The sequence below is a fragment of the Mirounga angustirostris genome, unplaced genomic scaffold (genome assembly GCF_029215605.1).
Source record: "Mirounga angustirostris isolate CCGP_5_RB_7025 unplaced genomic scaffold, mMirAng1.0.hap1 SCAF_1, whole genome shotgun sequence".
NCBI lineage: Eukaryota > Metazoa > Chordata > Mammalia > Carnivora > Phocidae > Mirounga > Mirounga angustirostris.
The window spans coordinates 200,028,550-200,053,604 of record NW_026991709.1 but is presented as its reverse complement, the minus strand read 5'-3'; the positions used below and the strand labels follow the sequence as shown (position 1 = coordinate 200,053,604).

The 25,055-nt window shown below is 55.1% G+C and overlaps 1 protein-coding gene across 6 annotated transcripts in view; it reads right to left on the bottom strand.

The window, feature by feature from the left end:
* CCDC12 (coiled-coil domain containing 12) overlaps nucleotides 1-25,055 on the bottom strand; it is a 64,989-nt gene that overhangs the window by 26,793 nt on the left and 13,141 nt on the right. The gene's annotated exons all lie outside the window — the stretch shown is intronic.

The following is a 25,055-nucleotide window of genomic DNA, read 5'->3' as shown; positions in this document are numbered from 1 at the left end:
CTGCTACAACGTAAGAAAGAGCTACAGGGGTGCCTGGCAGGCTCGGTTGGAGGAGCATACGACTCTTGATCTCAGGGTGGTGAGTTCGAGCCCCATGTTGGGGGTAGAGATTACAAAAAAAAAAAAAGAAGAAAAAAACTAAAAAAAAAAAAAAATCTTGCCATTTCCAACAACATGGATGGAACTAGAGGGTATTATGCTAAGAGAAATAAGTCAGTCAGAGAAAGACAAATACCATATGATTTCACTCCTATGTGGAATTTAAGAAACAAAACAGATGAACGTAGGGGAAGGGAAAGAAGAAATAAAATAAGATGAAATCAGAGAGGGAGACAAACCGTAAGAGACTCTTAACTCTAGGAAACAAACTGAGGGTTGCTGGAGGGGAGTGGGGTGGGGGGATGGGGTCATCGGGTGACAGGCATGAAGGAGGGCACGTGATGGAATGAGCACCGGGGGTTATGTGCAACTGATGAACCACTGAATTCTACCCCTGCAACTAATAACACAGTATATGTTACCTAAATTGAATTTAAATAAAAAGTTTACAAAAGGAAAGAGCCAGAGCTGACATATAAATTTTAAGGAAGACAGCTCTGTGCGCTAACTCTCCTCCAAGTTTGTTTATACCACTGACAGCTGCCTCTGGAGAGTGGCATTTGCTTTATGAATCCCTTCCTAACAGTGATCATCACGGACACCTGAGAACAACCAGACCCCACCATTTCTTGGCCTCACACTTACAGGGAAGGAGACCACCCCCCCAAAACCAGCACAGAGGCGTTTGGTCCAGCGAAATGCTTTTATGACGTGAGCGGATCAAGGTAAGCCCTTGCTCTTTCAGTCCAGAGCAGCCTAGTCCCAGGGACGAGGCAGCAGGAACAAGTGATGGCAGCCACGTGAGAGAGGTCAACATGGTTCTGTGGGGTGGGGTGGGGAGGGATGGAGAGAATGCAGGGGTTACAGGAGTAGGAAAGGCCTTCCTGGAGGGGGGGGCGCAGCTTGAGCAAAGGTGGGTGTGGTCTGCAGAACACCCAGGTGGTTGGAGTAGCAGACCTGGTGAAGGTGAATGCTGGTCAAGTTGTCAAGGCAGGTGGGGCTGGTCTCAGAGGGCGCTGCCCAGGGTCCTAAGTAAGGCAAGAGGAGCCAGAGGAAAGGCTGGGGGACCTGTTGGCAGAAGGACCTTTCCTAAGGGCCTGGCCACCTCGCTGGACAAGCAAGCCCTAGGGCAGAGAGGCTTTCGCCTGGTGATGGCCAAAAAGGGAAGGGAGGACAGAGTACAAATTCCTAAATGAGAAACAAGCTAGGGTTCTCGGTGTGGCCTCCAGGGCGGCGGGAGCCTGGGTAGGACCTTCCACGGAGGCCCAACGGACACACGCTCCCCTTTCCCTGACGAAATGCCAGTGGATTAAGCAAGCCATGAGCCTGAACAGTCAAAAAAAAAAAAAAAAAAAAAGCTCCTTCCCAACTGCCCGTCAGCAGGCTCCCAGATGGCCTGCCTCCCCTTGGTAAGTAAGGACAGAGGTGGAAGGGCAGAGAAAGGCTCAGCTCTCCCCAACCCCCAACGTGAGCTGGTGGGCAAACCCCCCAGGAAGGCATCTTTCCACAGGGCTCTGTTAACCTGGACCTGCTGGCAGAGGAGGGTGCGGACGACAGGACCGGCCTCTGGGAACCAGTCCCTTGCAAACACCGAGCCCCTTCTCGGCAGCCACCGCCACCACCGCCACCCTGGAGTCCCAGAGACACTCGAGTGCCTTGGCACAGGCTGGTTATTCATTAATAAATGAGAAAACACGCAACTATCTCTGTGACATTTTACAAAAATGCCCAGCAGTCTGGTGGGTGGGCCGCACCATTAACTGCCCACAGCGTGAGGTTAAGGATGATACCGGCCTGGGCTGCTGTGTGAAGAGCAGGTGCTCAGGAACGATGAAGAGATGCGTGTGGGGCAGAAGGCGGGTAACACATACACAGGCCACAGAAACGCAAGGACAAGGTGCGCTCCAGGCTTCACGCTCAACAGCAACTCAGACAGGACAGTGAGCATTCGTGAGCAGGGAAACAGCTTCTGGGTGATCCTGGCCTCGGTCCCAAGGCAGGATACTCATTACGTGGGATGGCGACAGGAGGTGGAGACCACCCTCATGGCCCACCCCAGCCTAAGGGCCTCAAAGGGCCCCCAGAATGGAAGGTCCTCAGTTGAACCCACAGGGAGCCTGGCAAACGGCCATCAGGCAAAGGGAAAAGATTTGCCCAAGGCCACAGAGCTCATCCATGGTGACTGCAGATGTGGATCAAGGTCTTTCCGACCCCTGCCCAGTGTTCTCACCAAGGAGAGAGATGAGAGAGTGTATGAAGAGTGGCACTCAGTTTCTAAAAACAGCTCTGACCCCAGCCACCTCTCCCCGGCTCCCCCACGGTTCAGCCCTGGTTCTGACCGGCTGCAGCCAGCCCGAGTCCAGGTACAGGCCCTGGCGCACACCCTCGGAGGGCAGGCAGGGCCTGAGGGGCACAGCATCCCCGGCAATCTGGAGACACCCCACCCGCCCCGAGATAGTTAAATCTGACTCACTGCTTTAACCCCTCCCCCCCCACACACCCTTCCCCAAATTTCCCACCTTTCTCCCTCCTTCCCAGTCCCTGTTCTCCGGTCCTTGCCCTCTCCCTCGCCACCGCCACAGGTGCCCACCGCAACCCAGCCCCCAGCTCTTCCCCCCCTCGCCGTGCTTGCCTGCCAGCCTGCCAGTTGGCTGCCCCTCTGCCCCGGAGAACACAGCTTCCTGCTGCACTTGCCTCCTTTTCCTCTTCCACCTCCCCTAAGCCTCCCTCCACTTTACCATCCGCATCCCAGGTGCTGGTCATATCACACCGCTCCTCTGCTCAAAGCTCTCGCTGGCTCCCCAGAGGCTCAGGACAACAGCCATTCTCCTCAAGGGGCAGCCTCATGAGGCCCCAACACCTGCCCTACAGCCCATTCACACTCGCCCCTGTCCAGAATACCTTGACACCGTAGCCTCTGTCTCTCAAATCCTGATATGCCCATTCTCATAACCCCGAAGAAAACCCACTCTCTGACCAATTCTGGAGGTCAGCTCAAAGGCCACCTCCTCCACACAGCCTTCTGAGGTTCCCAGACAATAGGCAAATCACTCCTCTGGGCCCAGGCATGTGGTCATTCCTGTTCATATCCAGGCCTCCCTCAAGTTCTTCATGTCTTCCTCAAGTATGGGGGCATCTCCTGGAACCCCTCCTGGCGTGGACTGGACAACCTTCACCAACTGTTTGCCAATTTAACTACTCTCTCCACCAACTCCAGAAGAGCCAAACTCTTGGAAACAGTGGTGGCGGAGGGCAGGAAAGCCACGTCCTGGACCAGGGTCCTCTTGCCTCTTCCTGGAAATGCCTCCCACAGCCTGCAGGGGGAAGGGGTCTCTGATGCAAGACTTAAGGGGCCTCAGAACAGCCCTGCCCAAAACAGAGACCAACTGAGCTGTTTGATACTGTTTGAAATCCTTTTGCCAGAAACCAAATTTTTGCAAATAAAGTAAGGGTTGTGCAAGATTGGTATTACTTCTTCCTTAAATCTATGGTAAGACTTCAGTGAAGCCATCTTGGCCCAAAGTTTTCTTTGTGAGATTTTAGATATGGGGCTCTATAGGTTCTCTATTTTGTCCTGAGTCAGTCTCATTAATCCGTATCTTTCAAGGAGTATCCATTTCACCTAAGTTACTGAATGTATTGGCATAAAACCGCTTATAACATTCTCTTATTATCCCTTTAACATCTGTAGGATCTGTAATGATATCCATTGACGCTGACAACCTCTGTCTTTTCTCTTTCTCTTAGACCAGCTGGAGGGGCACCTGGCTGGCTCAGTCAGCAGAGCATGCAACTCTTAATCTCGGGGTCATGAATTCAAGCCCCATGTTGGGCGTTGAGCTTACTTAAAAAAGTAATAAAATATTAGACCAGCCAGAGGTTTATCAATTCTGGGACATTCCAGACTTGGTGTTTTAAACAATGTGTTTGCTCCTCAGTCCCTTTCCAGAAGAAGCGCTCACTAGCTGAGTACCCCTGCAGGGAATGGGGGGAGCACATCAATCCATATTTGCTGTCTGAGCCCCATGAGAAACTCTAGTCAACCATCAGAAATGCAGAAGGTGGGGGGAGAAGGGAAGTTACTGCCTCTCCTCCCGCTCCCCTCCCCATCCAGGCAGACTGGGTCCCTCTTCCCTCGTAACTCTGCTCCCCTTTGTGCGCTGGGTCCGCCCTGGGCACAGAGATAAAGGAAACAAGAACATTACCCTCAAGGATCTCAAATCTACTTAAAAGAACAGACTCAGAAAACGTAACTCTGTGCCATGTGTGGTTAGGAAGACTTTGTTCCATGTTTTGTACACCTGGGGAATTGGCAAGGGATTGCCAAGGTGTTGTCGAGAAGGAGGTAACCCTTAAACTCAGCTCTGAATGTCCAACAGGAGGTTACCAAGCAGCTAAAGAATGGTAATTGCCTGGTACAAAGCCATGAGAGCAGAGTAAGGGCACTGTCCAGACCTGTGGGGCCATCCCACAAGGCTGGCTCAGCCAGGACTGGGGGAGGTCAAGGTTGGAGGGGGCTGACAAGGCCTTCCTCCAGGGCTGTGGGCGGGCTTAGCCGAGCCAAGGCCAACACTCTCAAAGGGCATAGTGGCAGCCTGGAAGGGGAGTCATGGGAGATAGGGAGACCAGAAGCCAGGTGCGACGGTCTACTCCCGGCCTGGACCTGTCCCAGCCCGCTGCTGGTTAAGAGTAAATGAGGGTCGGGAAGTGCCTTCGGGGGCACAGCAGTGCTGAAGGAGGAGCTCCTGAGCTGAGGGGACAAGGAACAAGCCCCTCCCTCATCCCAAGAGGAGCTGCTGCCTAGGGTTCTTCCTTCCAGAAGAGAAACAAGGACGCAGGAAAGGGTTCACAGAGAGACACTCCTATCTCTGATCTAAGTTCCCCCTACCATTAGCCCATAACTGAAGCAGCTGGAGACCCGACAGGAACTCACAGGTACAGAAACCCTTTCCAATGCCCAGGCAAACATGCCTCATTAGCTCTGGGGATGCCCGGCGAGCCGTTCATGGAAATGGCCCTTCTGGTCAACAATCAAAAAAGAATAAGGCCCAAACCTAGTCCCCTGAGAAGAAGGGAAGCTGGCCCCAGCTTGCGCCTTTCCGGTTGATGTGGGCCCAGGGTGGGGAAAAGTCAAGGCGAGATAGGCACAGGAAGGGGGTGAGGGGGGACAGGAAGGGACTGATGCTGCCGAGGACAAACCTGGCAGGTTTCACAATCTCACCCTGTTGCCTATCCTCAGAACCAGAGTAGCCCCCCCATCGGGTGGAGGGACTTCCTGTCGGGTGCGGCTAGGACAGGCGCTGTGCTCCCAGGGCATTTAGGGGGCAGGGCAGGCACCCAGCGTCTGACTCACCCTGAAGATGCAGTGATAAGCCCGGGGCTTAATGCCACCACCTGGGCACAGACACTGCAGTCCTCGACTGCCCAGAGTGAGGGGAAAGGGTGGGAGGGAGGTTCTGAGTCTCCCGGGCAATGATCCTGGCAGGGCCCCCGACTCGGGGTCTCCAGCACTCAGTTTGCTGCAGAGACTACCTGGCCTATATGTCCACTCTGCTCAGCAGGTGAGGAGTCCCTCGAGGGCAGGTACCTGCCTTTCTCATCTGTACCCACGAGCCTGACCCCACCTACAGCTGGTACAGTGGTGGAGCTCACAGGCTCTGGGCCGGACCCTGCCTGGCAAAGCCCAGCTCCATTTCAGCCTGCTGTGTGACCTTGGACAAGTTACTTGACCTGTCTGGCCTCGGTTTCCTCTTCTCTGAAAACAGACACTGTCACCTGTATCACGGCACGGCTACAAGAGCGGAATGGCCAGGGAGGAAGGAGAAGAGCCTGCAGCCCGGTGGACAAGGCTGCAGCCCCTGAAGGGCAGGGAGAATGGGGCCAGGGCCGGAAGGGCAGGGCTGTGGAGAAGCCGCAGGGCTGCAGGCCCAGACTGCCTGCAGCTGACAGGTCAGGATAAGCTTTCACTTTCATCAATCCTGAGAGCAGACAAGCAGCGCCACAAAGTCTGCTTCACGGAGACCTCAGAAGATGTGTCTGACCATCTGTGCAGGGGGACCGATCTTCTGATTCCACATTCAGCGCGGCACCGAGAATTGGACTCGAGCATCCAGCAGGGAGGGTGGGGACCGACATCTGAGGGCTGAGAGTCACTGCTCTCCTGCGGGGCAGGCGTTCCCTAAAGGCTTCTGAGCTGAGAGGACAAAGTGCCGGGGAACCATAGGGAAGCTGGAGATAAGGCCTTCAGATAAGGGCCTGGAACTAGGCCAGTGGCACTGCGACAGAACAAGGGGTGCCCGAAGGCTCTGGGGGACAGGGAGGAGTCAGACGGCCGACTCCAGGTTCTGACCGGGACTCAGGGAGAAGAAGGCGTCTGGGGCCACAAAGGTGGCAGTGCTCCGGGGACCGGGAGCAAGGGCCCAACAGCTCTCAGGTGGACGGGGCTCAGGCGGAGGCCTGGGGTCTGACGGAGGCTGGTGCAAGCACAGGCCAGGGGTCCAGTGAGGTGTCCCCGGCAGCAGAGAAGAGGGCCGGCTCCTCCGCAGAGGCCCCACCACCTGGCCTGGCTGCAGGATGGCGGCTGACGCCCTGCATGGGGCGGGGCGGGGGGGGTTCGGGGGGGGCCAAGCTGGTCCTGCGCAAGCACAGCTGGGGCCCGGGCTGTGTTCAAAGGAGGCGGCACGTAACCCCTCCAGCAGATTACTGGTTCACAAATACTGACTGGCTCCCTGTGCTAGGGAACGCCACAGCAGGTCCCGAGGAGGAAAAAGAACAGAACAGAGGGCACCTAGTGTTCACAGACCCGGTGTGGGGGGGCACTTTTAGCCTGGGGCCATGGACGGGATCCCAGAGGTCAACGGTCAGACACACACAACAGGCCAGGTGTGAAAAGGCTCATTTCTCTGGAGTAAGAATCCACAGCTCTTCAGATTCCCAAGGGGGTAGTGCCCCCGAGGAGGAAAAGGAAGGTGTCAACAGCATGGCGGGGGTGTGGGGGTGGGGTGGGGGGAGTTCTTTGGGCAGCACGGGGGGGGGGGTATCTGGGAGGCTCTCCAAAGGAAGTGCCACCTTCCTGTACCTCAAGGAGTGGGGGGGGAAGTACAGAGGTTTGGCAGGGCCCCCGTGGTCCCCCACCATCCACAGCAGGAAAGAAGCCCCTGAAAGGTCATGCTGAGAGCAGGGCAAAGACCAGTGCCCCCACTTTCCCTCACACACAGCCGGCCTGGACCAGTTGCTCTGGGCTGCCAGCAAGGCTCCAAGCTCCGACAGGGCCCTCCCTGTAGGGGACACTGTGGGCCGAGCACAGCCAGGAGCAGGCCCAGCCTGGCCCAGACTGCACCCCCACAGCTTATCAGAGCTGGTGCCCAGGCCAAGCCACAGGACCTCTCTGTCCCCTCCCCTGTGGAGCAGGGCCGGTGCTACTTCAGCGGGGACACTGAAAAGAAGGGAACCTGGGTCCACCTTTGGGTGCAGGGTAGACACCCTGCTGACACCCACGGTGGGCGAGAGCCTGCTGGCATCCTGGGGTCCTGCTGTCCGACGGCAACGGGCCTGACCTGAACCCTGCCTCTCACCGCACAACACTGGGGAACCAGCTGGTCCCTCTGTTTTCACCCCCCACCCCTTGCTCCGCCTGCACCCCCACAAACAAACAAACAAGAAAGCGGAGAGCCAGTTGAGGTCTAGGAACCAAAACAGACCTAAGAGGGACCCAGGACCCAGGGCCCAGATCCAGGCTGGGAAGCAAAGGACGGGTTACGGTCAGTCCAACCCGCAGAGAGACTGCTCCGCTCCCCAACACTGTAAAAGGTAGTGGCCTGGGAACGGAAGACATCATCCTTTTCTAACAGTGCTTTATTTTTTGCCAAGTTTCTGCAGATGACAAATGTGCAATTTTTAAAAATTGAAGCTCAAATTAAGAATGACCTGTCCGATTCCCTGGGGGATGAGGGACAAGTGCCCCAGGCTGGAAGCACGGGCACCGCGGGCGCGAGGCTTCCCCACAGAAGCCTTCATTCTGCACACGCCACCACACGGCACGGAGGCAGACAGACGGCGGGTGAGCTTCAGCCCCTTCCCGGCCCTGTGGCCTGAAGGTTACACCCACGTTCAGCAGAAGGGCTTTCTTCCCAGGTGAGCCCTCCACTGAGAACTGTCCCAGACGTTCAATTTTACCTGGACACGATTTTGTTTGTCATCTGTCTTCCCTCCTTGACTGGAGGCTCTGAGGGGCCTGTCCGTCGCTGTCCCCCAGCACCTGGCACCTAACAGCAGCTGGACTACCAGCAAAGGAGAGGAGCAACCCAGGGGAGGCAGGACACACGTGCTGCTTCGTCCCCTTACAGACAAGGCTCTCATCCCTACCAGCTGCATACACCAGGCATCACTAGGCCTCCCAGACGGGAGGACTGAGGCTCAGTGGCACCTAACTCAGGTCTGTGCGTGTCAGAGCCCTAGCCTTCCCCCTGGTTTGGGAACCCAGCCAAGAGAAGCCCACCCAGTTCCCTGCTGCCACACACGCAGGTCTTTCTACCACATCCATCTGCGTGCTCACCACTGAGTTGTCTGTTCTGCCCCCCCACCCCCCCCACCCCCCCCCCCCCCCCGCCGACAAGCACCTGCACCCCTGCTTCTTTCCTGTAGAGTGAGGGCAAAAATCTCAACCGCGTCCACTTCTTAGGGGTGTGGTAAGGATCAAATCTAACTAGGCCCATCAAATCAGAAGACTTCCCGATAGAAGGGGAGCTCTGAGGAGGGCTGGCCCCCACTGTTATTCATCCCTGCTCTGCTGTATTTCCTGTAATAACAGTGCTCATAACAGTAAGCCAGGCAATTGATTATCCAATTAATTGAAGTAATCATTACTTAACTAAGCATCATAAAAACCTAGGGGCGCCTGCGTGGCTCAGTAGATCAAGCGTCTGCCTTCAGCTCAGGTCATGATCTCAGGGTCTTGGGATCAAGTCCCGCCTTGGGTTCCCTGCTCAGCGGGAAGCCTGCTTGTCCCTCTCCCTCTGCCCGCCCCCCCACCATGCTCACACTCTCTCTCCCTCAAATTAAAAAAAAAAATCGAGTAAGGTCAGCACTGCTTTCTTTCTTTCGCAGATTAGAAAAACAGAAGTCTAGTGCAAGTAAGTAACCCACCCAGAGTCACACAGCTTGGGCTGCCAGGGTCCAAAGGACAGGGTGAGCGTCAAGCCTAGGCTGCTCCCCCGTAGAAGCCAGCCCTCTGCTCTGGCCACGCTCCCACGCCCACTTCAAACACACAGTGTCGAACGGCACGTCAGCATCAGCATCACACGACCTCGCATCTCCTCCTGGCATCATTTCAGACAGACATGACCAAACCCTCAGGAGCCTGAGGTATGGCCATCTCTGGGCCAGGAACTTCAAACCCAGCAAAGCACAAGGAGATAAAAGAGCGATGCACGGAGAGGAGTTCACAGCTGTATTTCTCCTAACAGGGAGAACTGGAACTGCGAGGGGAGTCCGACGTGCTCATGCACCTGGCCTGTGTGGTCACAGGAACAGCACCACGACACAGAACACCCAGGACCGTGAGAGGCACCGAGCCCACGCACACAGCCATGAGCCAAACCATGCCAACACGACACTTATGTGGCCCAAAACTTCACAAGCTCACACATGACTGTGGGTAGTATTTTTTCCATTTCCTTTCATTCTGCTGTCAAAATGATTTAATAACAAAATGATCTGAAAACAAAAGCAGCTAGAGGAACCCAGTTGCCTGTGGCTCACTGTCTTGACTACTCACACCCTAAACAGACTCTCCTGACCTTCACCTGGCTCAACGGGAAAGCAGGAAGCCACGGCTGGCCCCCCGGGGCCCAACACAGCCCAGTCAATGTTTAGTGACTGTTCTTGAGCTTAAAAACACACGAAACCCAAAGGACCAGCACGCTGCGGGGCAGGGGGAGGGGAGACTGAGGCCTGCAAATGCCAGCGTCCGTCTGCAGCCAGGGACTGGGCCCAGCAGCCAAACCAGCAGCTACAATGGAGGTCAAGTGCCCTCCAACCAGGCCAGACAGCTTCCCCGTTCTGGACAAAAATTTCAGTTAAGAAACGAACTGATGGTGAACGATGAGGTTACCTCCCCACCCTCTCACCCTGCCCCGCCACAAAGCAGAACTCGCAACCACCAGGACTTCCTCACCATGGTAAAGCTCACAGCTGCAGCAAGGGCAACCGAGTCACAAAGGCCAACGGTAAGGCCCATGAAGCTTAGAAACCCCCCGCCCTAATAGGAGTCAGCCCCGTGTGGCACTTTGGGGCTGGCCTGGAACCCCCTTCCCGTGGCCTCAATGTGGACAGCTGGAGTCAGGAAGCCGCACGGGGGACCCAGCTGGCCAGTTCTGGGGAATGGAACAGCCACCTAGAGTCTCTGGTCCCGAAGACATGTGGCTGGTGTCTTGACCCTCAACAGATCCGTCCCCTGCACGTGAACTCTGGATGGTGGACGGGATTCTCCGCCTGAGCCCCAGAGGGAAGAGGGAACCTATCTATAGCATGTTCACCATCCTTGGATCCAAGGGAAATAGCAAGCAAGGGACTGAAAACCCCAGTGAGTGGCCCTGAAAAATCACACCCTTCTCCCTCCCCGCCCCCACACTAGGCCCATGTGCCCATTCACAGCAGTGCTGGGTCCCCAAACCGTTCCCTGACAGCCACCAACAACAGGACCACATCAGGGCTCCTGTTATCCATGTGACGCCACTGGCTTGCTCAAAGCCTGTGATCAACAAGGTGTGCAGCTCTTTGCCTCATGGGCAGGTATCAAACTGCCCCCAGTCCGTGCCTGAACAACTGATTTTGGAAACCTCACAGTCTGGATAGACTTCGTACCCAGTCAAGTTTATCTTGCTGGGTCTGGCTGCAGACTACAGACTTTTAAGGAAAGGCAAGTCGGCTTCTCCCTGAGAAAAATCTCAGCCCAGCCAACTCCCAAATCCATGTGCCTGTCCAGTTGCTTCATTTCTTCATTCAAATATTGTCATCAGGCGGACAAAAAGGTGATGAAGCCATGACTGTGGCCCTCAGGGGGCTTGGGGCAGATGAAAGGGGAAGCAGACAGGTGAACGGAGAGTCACCATACAGCACGTCCCAAGTGAGCGCCCTGGCTTCCAGGGTGCTGCGGGAATGCCCAGTGACTACGAGCTGACAAGATGAAACCTAACTCACCCGGAAGAAGTGTGGACTGTCCGGGGAGGGCAGAACGAGCAGGGCAGGGGGCTAGAGTACCTGGGAGGAGCAGGTATACGGAGCCCGAGCTCTGTGTCCGTGGAGAGGAAAGGAGGAGCCCGCATGGGAAGGCTTGCCCCAGGGGCTACCGACTTTACCCAAACCCAAAGCTCTGAGAAGCCGGCAAAAGCCAGAAGACAGGCAGGGAGGGGGCGACAGTGGGACTAGAGTGTTATTTATAGAGAGTATGAGGAAAGGACCAGAAAGGGAAGGGCAAGGTTGAAGCCGCTGAGAAACGAGTCAGATATGGGTCAAGAGAGTCACTTTCTCAGCCCCAGGACGGCAGACGGAAGCTGCCTGTGAGTCTGGGCGGAGGGACAGCCCCGTCCCCCTGCAGTGCCATGTGGTGCTCACAAAGCCGAGCACCCTTCCCTCTCACGCACACAGGGCCTCTGTCCCCACCCACCCCCGCCCGGCTTCCCCGGGGTCCGTACTGTCGTCCCAGCCGCCAACGTTGTTCAGAACAACTCAGGGACGTACTCGATGGCCCACAGCTGATAAGAGATAGGTCAGCACTTAAGCCGAGGTTTTCTGATTGCATCATGCTTCTAAAACTCTCGCAAATAAGGTTTGGGCATGCGTTCTGCACAAGAGTCAGAGAAGTGTGACCACGTCCATTCTTACCAAATGAGAAAAGAAAAAAAAACCGCACAAACTGTCAGGGCTGCAAAGGCCTCAAATAACATCTGGTACGGGATGAACTAGATCCAGTGGCCCACAGAACGTGTTATAAATAGAACCTACCAAATTGGAATCTTCCAGGCTAAGACCTGAAGTCTGAATGTTCCCAGAGCCTGCCTGCCCCCGGGTCACGCTTCTACCACACTGTCCAACTGAGGAGGTTATGAGTCGGACCACATCCCTCCTCTTACAGAGGCTGACCCAGGGGAGGAAGGGACCTTGTCGAGGCCACACCAAGCTGCCTGAGGGCTCCTGTGGTGACCTGGGAGGGCTCTGGACACAGAGCAGGCAAGGTGGGAAGAAACACGGAGAAAGCGCTCACACAACAGAAACATCCCGAGGGCAGCAGGACGTCCAGGGAAAGTGTGCAGGGCAAGAAGGGCAAGAGCTAGCGCTAGACCCCAGGTCTCCTGACTTCAAGGGGGCCGGTCTGTCTAGGTTACCGTGTCACACCCACAGCCCTGGAGGAAGGAGATGGAACCCGAGTGCCCAGCATTCTATGGGCTGCCCCGTGCCTGCACCCCTCCCTTACTTGGGGAGCTCTTACTGAGGCTTGGGGAAGGAAGAGCCAGCTGCAAGTACAGAGGCTGAAAGTGCCCTACACTCGCTTTCCCAGCGGGGCAGGACGGGGGGCCACTCTCTGGTAGCAGCTGCGGCATGACGGACTCCAGGAGCCCGCTGCAGGGTCTCGGACCCGGAGGCAGTAGGGCTTCCTCACTGAGCCACTTCTGAGAAATGCTGGGCTTCTTTCTGGCTGCGGACCTCCAAGGTTGGCTCTCTTTTTAAAATTTATTTATTTATTTTAAAGATTTTATTTATTTATTTGACAGAGAGAGACACAGTGAGAAAGGGAACACAAGCAGGGGGAGTGGGAGAGGGAGAAGCAGCCTTCCTGCCGAGCAGGGAGCCCGATGAGGGGCTCGATCCCAGGACTCTGGAATCACGACCTGAGCCAAAGGCAGATGCTTAAAGACTGAGCCACCCAGGTGCCCCTCTCTTTTTTTTTTTTTTTTTAGAGAAGGGGAGGAGAGGGATGGAGAGGAAGAGAATCTTAAGCAGGCTCCATGCCCAGCACAGAGCCCGACTCGGGGTTCCATCTCACAACCCTGAGATCATGACCCAAACTGAAATCAAGAGTTGGCTTAACCACTGAGCCACCCGGGCACCCCTGGCTCTTTTTTTAAACCAACCAACCAACCAACCAGAACAGATTTCTGTTGCTCGCAACTAAGTACCCTGGCTACACATGACCTTTTATAGCAATAACCTAAGAGCAAAGTATGTGCAGTGCTTTCAAGGCTCAAAGCCATCTTAGGTCCCACAGCTCATTGGATCCACAGGGAGACCCTGGGATGCAAGCAGAGCACAAGTTCTGATGCCCACTTTGCAAATGGAGAAGCTGGGCGCAGGGTGTAAACTGTTATTTGGCCCTGGCATCCCCGTGAAGTACATCACAAAGGCCAACCACTGACACAAGCCAGGAGCTCACGTGGCCTGGGGTCCGTCTCCCCATCCCTCCATCCCAACATGGAGTTGAGCCCCAACACGGGCGCCCAGGCTGGAAAAGCAAATTCTTTGGGCATCAATTCCCAAGCAAGCCAGAAATTCACAGAGCAACAAAGTGCGCTGAGGCTTCTAGGAGACTAGAAGCTATTTTAACCTCTGATCAGCTGCTTCTTGGAGTGTCACAGTCTGGGGAGAAGTAAAGGTAAGACAGTTGTCTCCTCGCTGGTGTGATCCACAAGTGATAAAATCCTAATTGGAACCAAACTTAAACTACAAGTCAGAACTGGCACATCTATTTGTGGGAGGAAATACTGCTTAAACAAGGTCTTTTAATCCTCACCTACACATATTTCAAGAAGCCAAGTGTACTTTTTTAAACCCTGTGCTGGGCTGAGGGGCTGAGGGGCTGAGAAGGCAGAAGCGCACAAGGAAGCAGCCTGGTGCTGACCAGCGTCATGTGGTGGACTTGGGTGACCAGCGTGCTGGGCTGTGCCGTGGGGTGGACCTGGGCGACTGCAAGCTTCTTGGGGCCGCACTCTGCTGCACAGAGCTGCTAAACGAGAGTGGAAGTGGTGTGAGGAGCACTGTGCGATGGCCTGCAGAGTAGGTCCTCAGTGGGCAGGCACCAACCATGGTGATGACGGTGATGACAGGGGAGCCTAGCATGAGGCCTGCGCCCTCTGCATGAGGCCCATGACATCCACCCCCCAAGCCATGCTCACTCCCCCACCCCACTGCAAAAAGGCTCACAGAGCAGATCCCCACACGAATGCCTCTTCCCTTCCCTGAGTTCACCCAGAGCGGCCACCAGCATCACCCAGGGGACGACCCGGCCCTTGCCCTTGGGTGGACCAGTTTCGAAGGGCAGATCCTACATGCATGAAGAAAATGTGAGTCCGGGCACCTGGGTGGCTCAGTCGTTAAGCGCCTGCCTTCGGTTCAGGTCATGATCCCAGGGTCCTGGGATCGAGCCCCACATTGGGCTCCCTGCTCAGCGGGGAGTCTGCTTCTCCCTCTCCCACTCCCCCTGCTTGTGTTCCCTCTCTCACTGTGACTCTCTGTCAAATAAATAAAATCTTAAAAAAAAAAGAAAATGTGAGTCCAAATCAGAAAAGGGTAGCCACAGGATGTGGGGGCCCTGGAGGAGGCAGGGGGCTTCCACAGGTGGGCTTCCCAAATTCGGACTACCTCCCCACCTGCCTGCTCTGCCCCGCCATGCCTCCAAAGAGCTATCACCTTCCATGCCCTGCACTCAGTCCCTCCTCAGAGAAACTCAGAACCCCCGCCCGATCGGGCTCCATCTTAAGAGCTGTGCAGCCTGGGGCATAGAGCCCAAGTGGGGACATGTCCCATAAGCTAACCAAGGAGATAAAGTGGTGTCAGTGCATTCACAGCGGGTTCAGAAGCTCTCTCCTCTACGCAGTGTACCTTGTCCTACTGTGTACAAGTGCACCCACTAGCCCTCCATCCCCAGGATGCTCACAGTTCTAGGATACCCCTCCCCAGCATACCGCAGTGCGCTGTATTATAATTACAGTAGGTGGTCCGCGAGTCCACAGTCTCCCCACTGAGCCCCAGTCCGCCCTTGCTGACCTCAGTCCCCAAGCTCTTCACAGGCCCTGGGACAGAGCAGGCACTCAACAGGATGCACAAGAAGGGTTCAAAGGGCTCAGTAACCTACTCCTTGCCCCAGAGAGCCCAGTGCGCTCTCCCACTCCTGACCAGTCCCGGGCTCCTGGACTCAAGGCAGGAAAGTTCTGCTCTCATCTGATGGCTTCCTCACCCAGGTAGCAAACACAGGTGCACTTTCTTTAGGACTCAGTGACCTACAAGAAATCTAGTGGTACCCCGCCCAGAACACAGTGTGGAGGCAGGAGGGAGGGGTTGTCCTTGAAAGGACAAATGTCTTTTTTTTGACATTTGAGTGGCAGAGCTCCAGCCACTCATATTTTCTCTAGACAGAGCGGCTCTTTAGAAGCCGACTCAAAACAGCTCTGGAGTGTGGATTTTACTCCCCACAGGGCGTCGTTACCACAGTGACTGTTTTTCCTCTTGGAATTCTTTCAAGAGTACAAGCTGTTGCTTCCCTCCAAAACAAACCCAGGGAAAAGCCAGGGCACCTGGGGTTAAGGGAAGGGCCCCGAAGGAAGCAGGCCGAGCCACATGGAGCTCTCCAGCGGGGACTCCTGGACCTCTGCAATGGCGTAGAAAGACAAGCCCCTCCCAGCTGCTTCGGGTGTGTGTGTGGGGGGGGTGCGGTTGCTGAGGGTATGGTGGGGTTGGGAGTATGGGGGGTTGTGTGTGCATGTGTAGGTGTGGGTGGAGGGTGCTGGGGGCTGGGCGTGTAGTGGGAGTGGCTGTGTGGTGTGTGGGGATTGGAGAGTGGGCAGGTATGTGTATCCATACTCGCACTGGAGATGGCTTGGGGGCGTGCGGGGAACATGTGAGGGACATGTGGGGAAGCGTGTGGGTGTGGGCTGGGGAAGTGTTCCCCGCTATCCTGAGGTGAAACATGGGTCACATTTTGCCCTGAAACAAGAACATGAACTGCATTTCGAATCTGCATTACAATACTTAGTACTACAGATCAACCACATCTTGGCCCAGATGTCTACAGCGGTCCATTTACAACATACAGCTCAAGGCTGAAACAAGTGACCTAGAAGCAATTGTTTGAGGCAACTCAGATTTCTAGTCAGAACACCCCTGGTCAGTTGGTCTGGGGCCTGGACAGCAGGGCCAAGAGGCTCTGGAGGAACTGGCGTGGCGGGTCCCTGCCTTCCCTGCAAGCCCACCGTAAGTCCTCTGGTGGCACACAAAGCCTGGGGGGCTCAGGGTCCAGGACACAGAATACCCCATATGGGGCCACTGCCACAGGCCCTCGGAAATGTCTGAATGCTTTGTTAGATAAGTTTAAGAGCTGTCCGGTGCGCCTGGGTGGCTCAGTCGTTAAGCGTCTGCCTTCGGCTCAGGTCATGATCCCAGGGTCCTGGGATCGAGCCCCGCATCGGGCTCCCTGCTCAGCGGGAAGCCTGCTCTCCCTCTCCCACTCCCGCTGCTTGTGTTCCTGTTCTCGCTATCTCTGTCTCTGTCAAATAAATAAATAAAATCTTAAAAAAAAAAAAAGTTTAAGAGCTGTCCCTGCCTACAAGGAGCTGCCCGTCTACTGCACTGGACTGAGTAACATCCCCAAAAAGGGAGGAAAAAAAGAAAACCACTACTCTTACTACTTTCATAATAACTACAATGATTATCAAGATGTTGTGGGAGGATGCTGCGTGCCAACCATTCACAAGAAAACAGTCTTCTTTCTAAAAAATAAGTGCCAAATAATAAATAGTGCTGAGTCACTGATATCCACATTGGGGGGATCTTGATGCCTACCTCACACCACGCAAAAATAAATAAATTCCGGATGGACTGGGGGCACCTGGGTGGCTCAGTTGGTTAAGTGTCTGCCTTGGGCTCAGGTCATGATCCCAGGGTCCTGGGATGGAGCCCCAGTTGGGCTCCCTGCTCAGCAGGGAGCCTGCTTCTCCCTCTCCAGCTCCCCGTGCTTATGCTCTCTCTAATAAATAAATAAATAAAATCTTGGGCGCCTGGGTGGCTCAGTTGGTTAAGCGACTGCCTTTGGCTCAGGTCACAATCCTGGAGTCCCTGGATCGATGAGTCCAGCATCGGGCTCCCTGCTCGGCAGGGAATCTGCTTCTCCCTCTGACCCTCCCGACCCTCCCCCCTCTCATGCTCTCTCTCTCTCAGTCTCTCTCTCAAATAAATAAAATCTTTAAATAAATAAATAAATAAATAAATAAATAAATAAATAAATAAATAAATAAAATCTTACAAAAAAATTCCGGATGGACTGGAAATCTAAAGGTGAAAGGTAAGACAACAAAACCTGTAGAATAGAAAAAATAAAACACGAAACCAGAGGGGGAGACAAACCATAAGAGGCTCTTAATCATAGGAAACAAACTGAGGGTTGCTGGAGGGGAGGGAGGTGGTGGGATGGGGTAACTGGGTGATGGACATTAAGGAGGGCAAATGATGTAATGAGCACTGGGTATTATATAAGACTAATAAATCACTGACCTCTATCTCTGAAACTAATAGTACATTATATGTTAATTAATTGAATTTAAATTTAAAAAATGTAAAAAGAAAAAAACCAACTTCTAGAATATAACATAAGAGAATGTCATCATGACCTAGGAGTATGCAATTATTTCCCTAAGCAGACCATAGAAGATATTCAGGGAAAAACAAACAAACAAACCCTGATGAACTGGATTACATAAAAATAACGAACTTCTTTTGTTCACCAAAGAATGCAATTAAAAGCGTCAAGAGTCAAGGCCCAGAAGGGGAGAAAATGCAATACATATACAGAACAAAGCACTTACCCAGGTCTCAAAGAACTCCTAGAAATTAACAGGAAAAAGTGTCAGGCAACCCAACAAAAATGGACAGGAGGCAAAAAGGCTTGAGCAGGTACTTCACATAAACATATGAAAAGATACTCAACAGCATCAGTTAGGAAGGGAATGCAAATTTAAACCACAAAGAGATAACCACCTACACCTCCACCAGCAGGGCCAACTTGGAAAAGACTAACCAGGGCTGGAGCGCTGGAGAGGAACTCTCATTCACTGCCGGTGGGAGTGTGGACCGGTATGGCCACTGGGAGAGCTGTATGGCAGCGTCTCCCCTATGACCTAGCAATTCTACTCCTAGGGATATACCCAGCAGACAGACGTACACGTGTTCACCAACACATGGACAAGACCAGGAATAGAAAACTATGGCTCCAGCCTGAAAATCTAGAGTAGGATGGATCTAATGTGGTATGTTCACACAATGGAATACTGGACAGCAGGAAGAATGAACTGATGGCCACACCCAACGGCTCACAGACACAATAATGAATAAAAGAAGCCAGATCCCAGAAGAATACATAGGGTATGATTCCATTTATCTAAAGTTTGAAAGAAAAGCCGACCTCTGGTGTTAGCAGTCCCAAGTAATTACTCCTGGGGCTTAAGCACCTGGGCAGGGAGCAGGAGGGGGATGCAGGGATGCTGTTGCGTTCCTTGATCTGAGTGAAGGATGACATCGTGTGTTTGCTTAGTAAAAATCACTGGGCTGATGTGTCTACTTGTCTCTATGCACAGTATACCTCAATTAAAAAGGGAAGTTTTCTTTATGCCACAACAGAGTTGTTAAAAACAGAATTTAAGCCCATGTAGAAACCGAGATTACTAAAATCTAAAGAGAGGACGAATTCTGTCTCAAGGACAATAAGAAGTCAGTCCTCTTAAGAGAGGAAGACCTCAGGACCCCAAAGCACACCCAGAAGACAGCTACTTAGAGGGAAGCAGGGTCCCTCCCGCCCTCCTGGCTCTAGGGAACAGGCGAAAACAACAGAGAGATTCGCCATCAAGGTCACAAAAATTCTTCCGTCGCAAAAGCTAATAGATTAAAAACCAGCTTGAATTTCAAGATTCCTTTGCTTTCCAATTCCCTGCCCCCGATCAGTGAGACCTTGCAAACAGCTTGTTAGGTCTTGTCACAGGAGTGACTCAAAGGAGAAGCTGAGGCCCCAACAGCGTGTCAGGAGCGGAGCAAGAAAGACCTTGCCTCATGGCCTCCTGTCCAGAGGTGCTTCAGGCGGCTGCCTTGGCCATCGCAGGCGAGCTAAATAGTGAAAGATCCAGAAGAGCATGCATCTGCCTCGAGAAGCCCTGCCCTCTGAGGGAAACTGAGAGAGAGGCCCACCCCTAGCCCAGGCCGGTAGGTTCCCCCCAGGACAGGAGACCAGCGGAAGGGAAGGCCCTCTTCCCTTCACTGCAGCCCACTGCAGGGCCCTCCCTGCACAGCTCCAGGGGCAGCCAGCGCCACAGGGACAGCACCCTGGGACTCAGCCAGGAGGTGGGGGGCTCCCCAGTGCCCAGCTCCAGGGAGGGGACCAAGGGGGTGGGCCCTGTGGGACACTGTCTAGGTCTCCGCTGTCACATCTGTAAAATAAAGGGGCCCTCCCCAGGGGTAAAATGAAAGAACAGCAGGAAGAATAAATGCGCATGCATACTTCACCGCTTCTCAACTTCCTGCACGCACCATCACCCTTCATCTTCATCCTGGGAAGCAGGAGTTACTGTGGCCACTTCTGGCCAAAGGCTCGTAAGGCTCAGGAGCACGAAGAGCCTCATCTACCTACTGGTCCCAGAGTCAGTGGAGCTGGGTGGCAAAAGCCACCCATGCAAGCAGCCCCCAGTGCAGGGAACGGTGAGTGAAGTTGCTGGCCTGACTCAGGGGAGGGGCAGCATTCAGCTCATGTGGGAACAGTCCATCTGCAGGGAAGGGGGCAGGGGCGAAACACCAAACAGCGAACAGCGAGGGAGCACTCCAACACAGGGAGGGAGCACTCCAACACAGCAGGGGAGCACTGCAACACAGGGAGGGAGCCCCGCAACATAGCGAGGGAGCCCTGCAACACAGGGAGGGAGCCCTGCAACACAGGAAGCACTCCAACACAGGAGGGAGCCCTGTAACACAGCGGGGGAGCACTCCAACACAGCGGGGGAGCACTCCAACACAGCGAGGCAGCACTCCAACACAGGGAGGGAGCACTCCAACACAGCGGGGCAGCACTCCAACACAGGGAGGGAGCACTCCGACACAGCGGGGCAGCACTCCAACACAGCGGGGCAGCACTCCAACACAGGAGGGAGCCCTGCAACACAGCGTGGGAGCACTCCAACACAGCGTGGGAGCACTCCAACACAGGAGGGAGCCCTGCAACACAGCGTGGGAGCACTCCAACACAGCGGGGCAGCACTCCAACACAGGGAGGGAGCACTCCGACACAGCGGGGCAGCACTCCAACACAGCGTGGGAGCACTCCAACACAGCGTGGGAGCACTCCAACACAGGAGGGAGCCCTGCAACACAGCGTGGGAGCACTCCAACACAGCGTGGGAGCACTCCAACACAGGAGGGAGCCCTGCAACACAGCGTGGGAGCACTCCAACACAGCGTGGGAGCACTCCAACACAGGAGGGAGCCCTCCAACACAGCGTGGGAGCACTCCAACACAGCGTGGGAGCACTCCAACACAGGAGGGAGCCCTCCAACACAGCGTGGGAGCACTCCAACACAGCGGGGCAGCACTCCAACACAGGGAGGGAGCACTCCGACACAGCGGGGCAGCACTCCAACACAGCGTGGGAGCACCCCAACACAGAAGGGAGCCCTGCAACACAGCGTGGGAGCACTCCAACACAGCGTGGGAGCACTCCAACACAGGAGGGAGCCCTGCAACACAGCGGGGGAGCACTCCAACACAGCGTGGGAGCACTCCAACACAGGAGGGGAGCACTCCAACACAGCGTGGGAGCACTCCAACACAGGAGGGAGCCCTGCAACACAGCGTGGGAGCACTCCAACACAGCGTGGGAGCACTCCAACACAGGAGGGAGCCCTGCAACACAGCGGGGGAGCACTCCAACACAGCGTGGGAGCACTCCAACACAGGAGGGAGCCCTGCAACACAGCGTGGGAGCACTCCAACACAGCGTGGGAGCACTCCAACACAGGAGGGAGCCCTGCAACACAGCGGGGGAGCACTCCAACACAGCGTGGGAGCACTCCGACACAGCGGGGGAGCACTGCAACACAGGGAGGGAGCCCTGCAACACAGCGAGGGAGCCCAACACAGGGAGGAAGCACTCCAACACAGGAGGGAGCCCTGCAACACAGGGAGGGAGCACTCCGACACAGCGGGGCAGCACTCCAACACAGGGAGGGAGCCCCGCAACACAGCGAGGGAGCACTCCAACACAGGAGGGAGCCCTGCAACACAGCGGGGGAGCACTGCAACACAGGGAGGGAGCACTCCGACACAGCGGGGGAGCACTGCAACACAGGGAGGGAGCACTCCGACACAGCGGGGGAGCACTGCAACACAGGGAGGGAGCCCCGCAACACAGCGAGGGAGCCCAACACAGGGAGGAAGCACTCCAACACAGGAGGGAGCCCTGCAACACAGGGAGGGAGCACTCCAACAGCGTGGGAGCACTCCAAAACAGCGGGGAGCCCTCCAACACAGCGGGGGAGCACTGCAACACAGGGAGGGAGCCCTGCAACACAGTGGGGGAGCACTCCAACACAGGGAGGGAGCACTCCGACACAGCGTGGAAGCACTCCAACACAGGGAGGGAGCCCTGCAACACAGGAGGGAGCCCTGCAACACAGCGGGGGAGCACTCCAACACAGGGAGGGAGCACTGCCACACAGCAAAGGAACACTACAACGCTGGGCCAGCCCACAGAGCAAAGCCACAAGAGCACCGCCGCGGCCTGGTGCTGCCTCTCCTGAAATCACTGAGCCTCACAAGTGAGGGCTGCTGAGGCCTCAAAGCAGTGCGAAGGCCCACTTCACAGTGCGGCTGTGGCCGGGACCCCACTGGCACCTTCCCCTCCCCACACACTGCCCACAAATAGCTGGACCCAGCTCGCCGCCCCAAACCCACTCCAGTCCTCACCCGGCTTCTCTCAGCCCCACTGCCCCCCTCCCCAAGATTCCTCTGCCCCTTCCTCCTGCATACTGCAGGGTGAGCCCCTGGGCGCCATCTGTCCCCCCAGTCCCCCCTCTCCACTGTCTAAAACCTGTCCCCAGGGGACCTCATCTGGCCCCAGGGCTTCAGATCCTACCCACACAAACCTCTGCTTGCAGTCCCGACCCCTGCCTGATAGGCCCAATGTGGCCCACACCAGACTCCTGGTTCCCCTTCAAAAACCACTCTCTCTGCACCTCTCATCTCAGGAACAGGCCCCGCATGCCCCCCAGCCCGCCTGCCGAGACGTCCTGTAACCCTGAGTGCCGCTGCCTCATAGCTGAACTAATTTAGCAGCCTCCCGCCTCCACACACACTGAGGGCAGGAACCAGCACTCAGGCCTCCAATGGCTCCCCAGCCCCCTAAAGCAAGGTCCTGCCCCTGTGGCCCCAGCCTGCCAGGCCATTCTACTCCCATCCCCACCCTACCCCCCAACCCTTCGCTTGACACTTGCCATGAAGGGGTTCCTTCTCTCCCTCAAACAACCCAAGCTAGTTCTCCACTCAGCTTAGAATGCTCCTCCCTAAATCTGGATCCCATCCCTCCCCTGCAACCACCACCATCTCCAACCTCCCACTCAGAGTGGCCTTCCTGTCTTAGGGCAATTGCGCCGGCCTTCCTTCAACACATGCACACACCCACCCCAGCACTCACAAGTTCCTGACACTCTCTTCCCTGTTCACATGTATACTGTCTACCTGCCCCTCCCATGGAAACCCCTCGAGACAGAGAAGCAGTCTGATTCACAATCTGGATCTCCAGGCCTGGCACACAACAGGTGCTCAATAAATACTTGTTTGATGGCTGGTTGCAGAGTTCCCACAGTAAGGATGAGCAACGAATGCTCCAGGGAAAGGAGAGGTGTTTTACTTCCTTTTGTCAAGGGAGAAATGTCAAGGAAGCAATTAGAGACTTGCAGAAAAATGAATCATCTGCGGATCTTGAAAAATGCATGATTTCTAGGCTCCCTACCAAGATCCCAACAGGAGATCTGGGGTGGAGCCAGAGAAAAGAATGCACATTGTCGCCCCAGGTGATCCTGACGCACAGGTAGGTCTGAGAACCTCGGATTGATCCAACATCTTCATTTCACACATGAACAAGTTGAGGCCCTCCGAAGGGATGACTCAATGAGAAGTTGCAACACTGGTTCATCAACAGGTGTCTGTGATGGGAGTCCCAAACTTCCCACCCACGAGGTTCTCCCTCTCACTGGCTCCCAGACCTCAGGGTCTAAGCAGAGCTCGGGAAGAGAAGGTCAGTCCTTGGGAAGAATGGGGAACACACACCCCACCTTGGCTGTGGCTCTGCAAATCCACTTTTTTGTTAATCTAACACTTTGCACTACAAGTGAATTCCACCTTCAAGGAAGCAGGGCTAGACTGAGGAAAGCTAGGTGACCAGCAAGATGTCCTCTTTTTTCCCCTTGGAAACAGGGTCAGCTCCACCCACTGTCACCCAGTAGGGAGAGCTGGAGGACCATCCAGACTTCCTCACTTCAACAGGGTGGGTGAGAAAAGACACATGTCTACGTTTATAGAAGGCCCATGGGCAAGACCTTGAACTAGCCACTTCACAGACATCTTTCTCTGTTCTTCCAGCTACCGATGAGGTCAGAAGCCATGTCCTGATTTTACAGACAAGGCTAGGGAGGTATAGAGTTTTAAAGACCTACTCTGGGTCCCACCGATGGGATGAATGGAGCTGAGACTTAAACCAGATCCATCTGGCTCCAAAGCCCATGCTCTTCACTACGCCACCCAGCTCCCACCAGGCAGCCTGATGGCAGTTTCTGTGTGGGACGGGAAGAAGACCCCATCCTGGGGGCTGCTTCTTCCCAAGCACCTGGGCGTGACAAGTGGAGAGGGATACAGGGCCCAGGGCTTCAGGGACCATCTCTGGTTGGCAACATCCCAAAGCACAGCCATGAGAGGTCCCTTCAGCCCAGGCTTCCTGGTCTATTAAACAGGGATAAACTGTTTTAAACCCACCTCAAAGTGCTGCTTCTGGATTGAGCAAATCATGAGATCCCATCACAAAACGCCATGTAAATGTTATGAGAGCTGATCTGTAAGAGGCTGTCAACATGGGGGCAGTGACTCTCCATTGACTTAGCCATCAGGCTGCTGGGCATGGGGACATAGCCGCACGCGGCCAGGTCAGAGGCAATTTCCTGAGGGATGAGCAGGACACGGACCAGTCTGACTCCTCACCCAGACCACTGGGCTCCTCTCCACCCCCACCTCCCCACACCTCGCTTCCCTTCCTCTCTGTCCCCCAAACAGTTGCCAGCCCTTCCCTCCAGCCCCCCCTTTACAGTGGCCAAGCCTCTCCCTGGTGCACCCAAGTTCCGAGATTATCGGTGAGCTCCCCTCCACCTTGGCACTGCCCCACTCTCCAGACTGCCCATTTCTCAAGTGTACAGATCATAACTGTCAGCATTTAACTCCACCAGATGCACACACAGAAGGCCAGAAATAAGCATCTGCCGGAGACACCGGCCATGAAGACTGACTATTTCGAAGCCCTCTGCTCTAGCTTCGAAGCCCTAGGCTCCCCAAGGCTGAGCTCGTGGTCATCTGGGTTTCCACCTACCGTCTCCTTCACAGCTCTCAATAAATGAGAGTTCAGGCAGACACAGAGTCTCTTACAAGCTAGGCAGGAGGGAGCAAGTTCTCCAGAGACGCACTGTCCAATGAGGCAACCCTAAGTCAAGTGTGGCTGTTTAAATATAAAGTAATTAAAATGGAATTAAGTAAAACATCACATTGATCACATTTTTCAAGGGCTCAAGAGCCACATGTGGCTCCTAGCCGTGGTACCGGGCAGCACGGATTCTATGCAGAACTGCACAGCACTGCCCTGGTCCCGAGAGCCAGGTGGGAAACAGCAACTGCT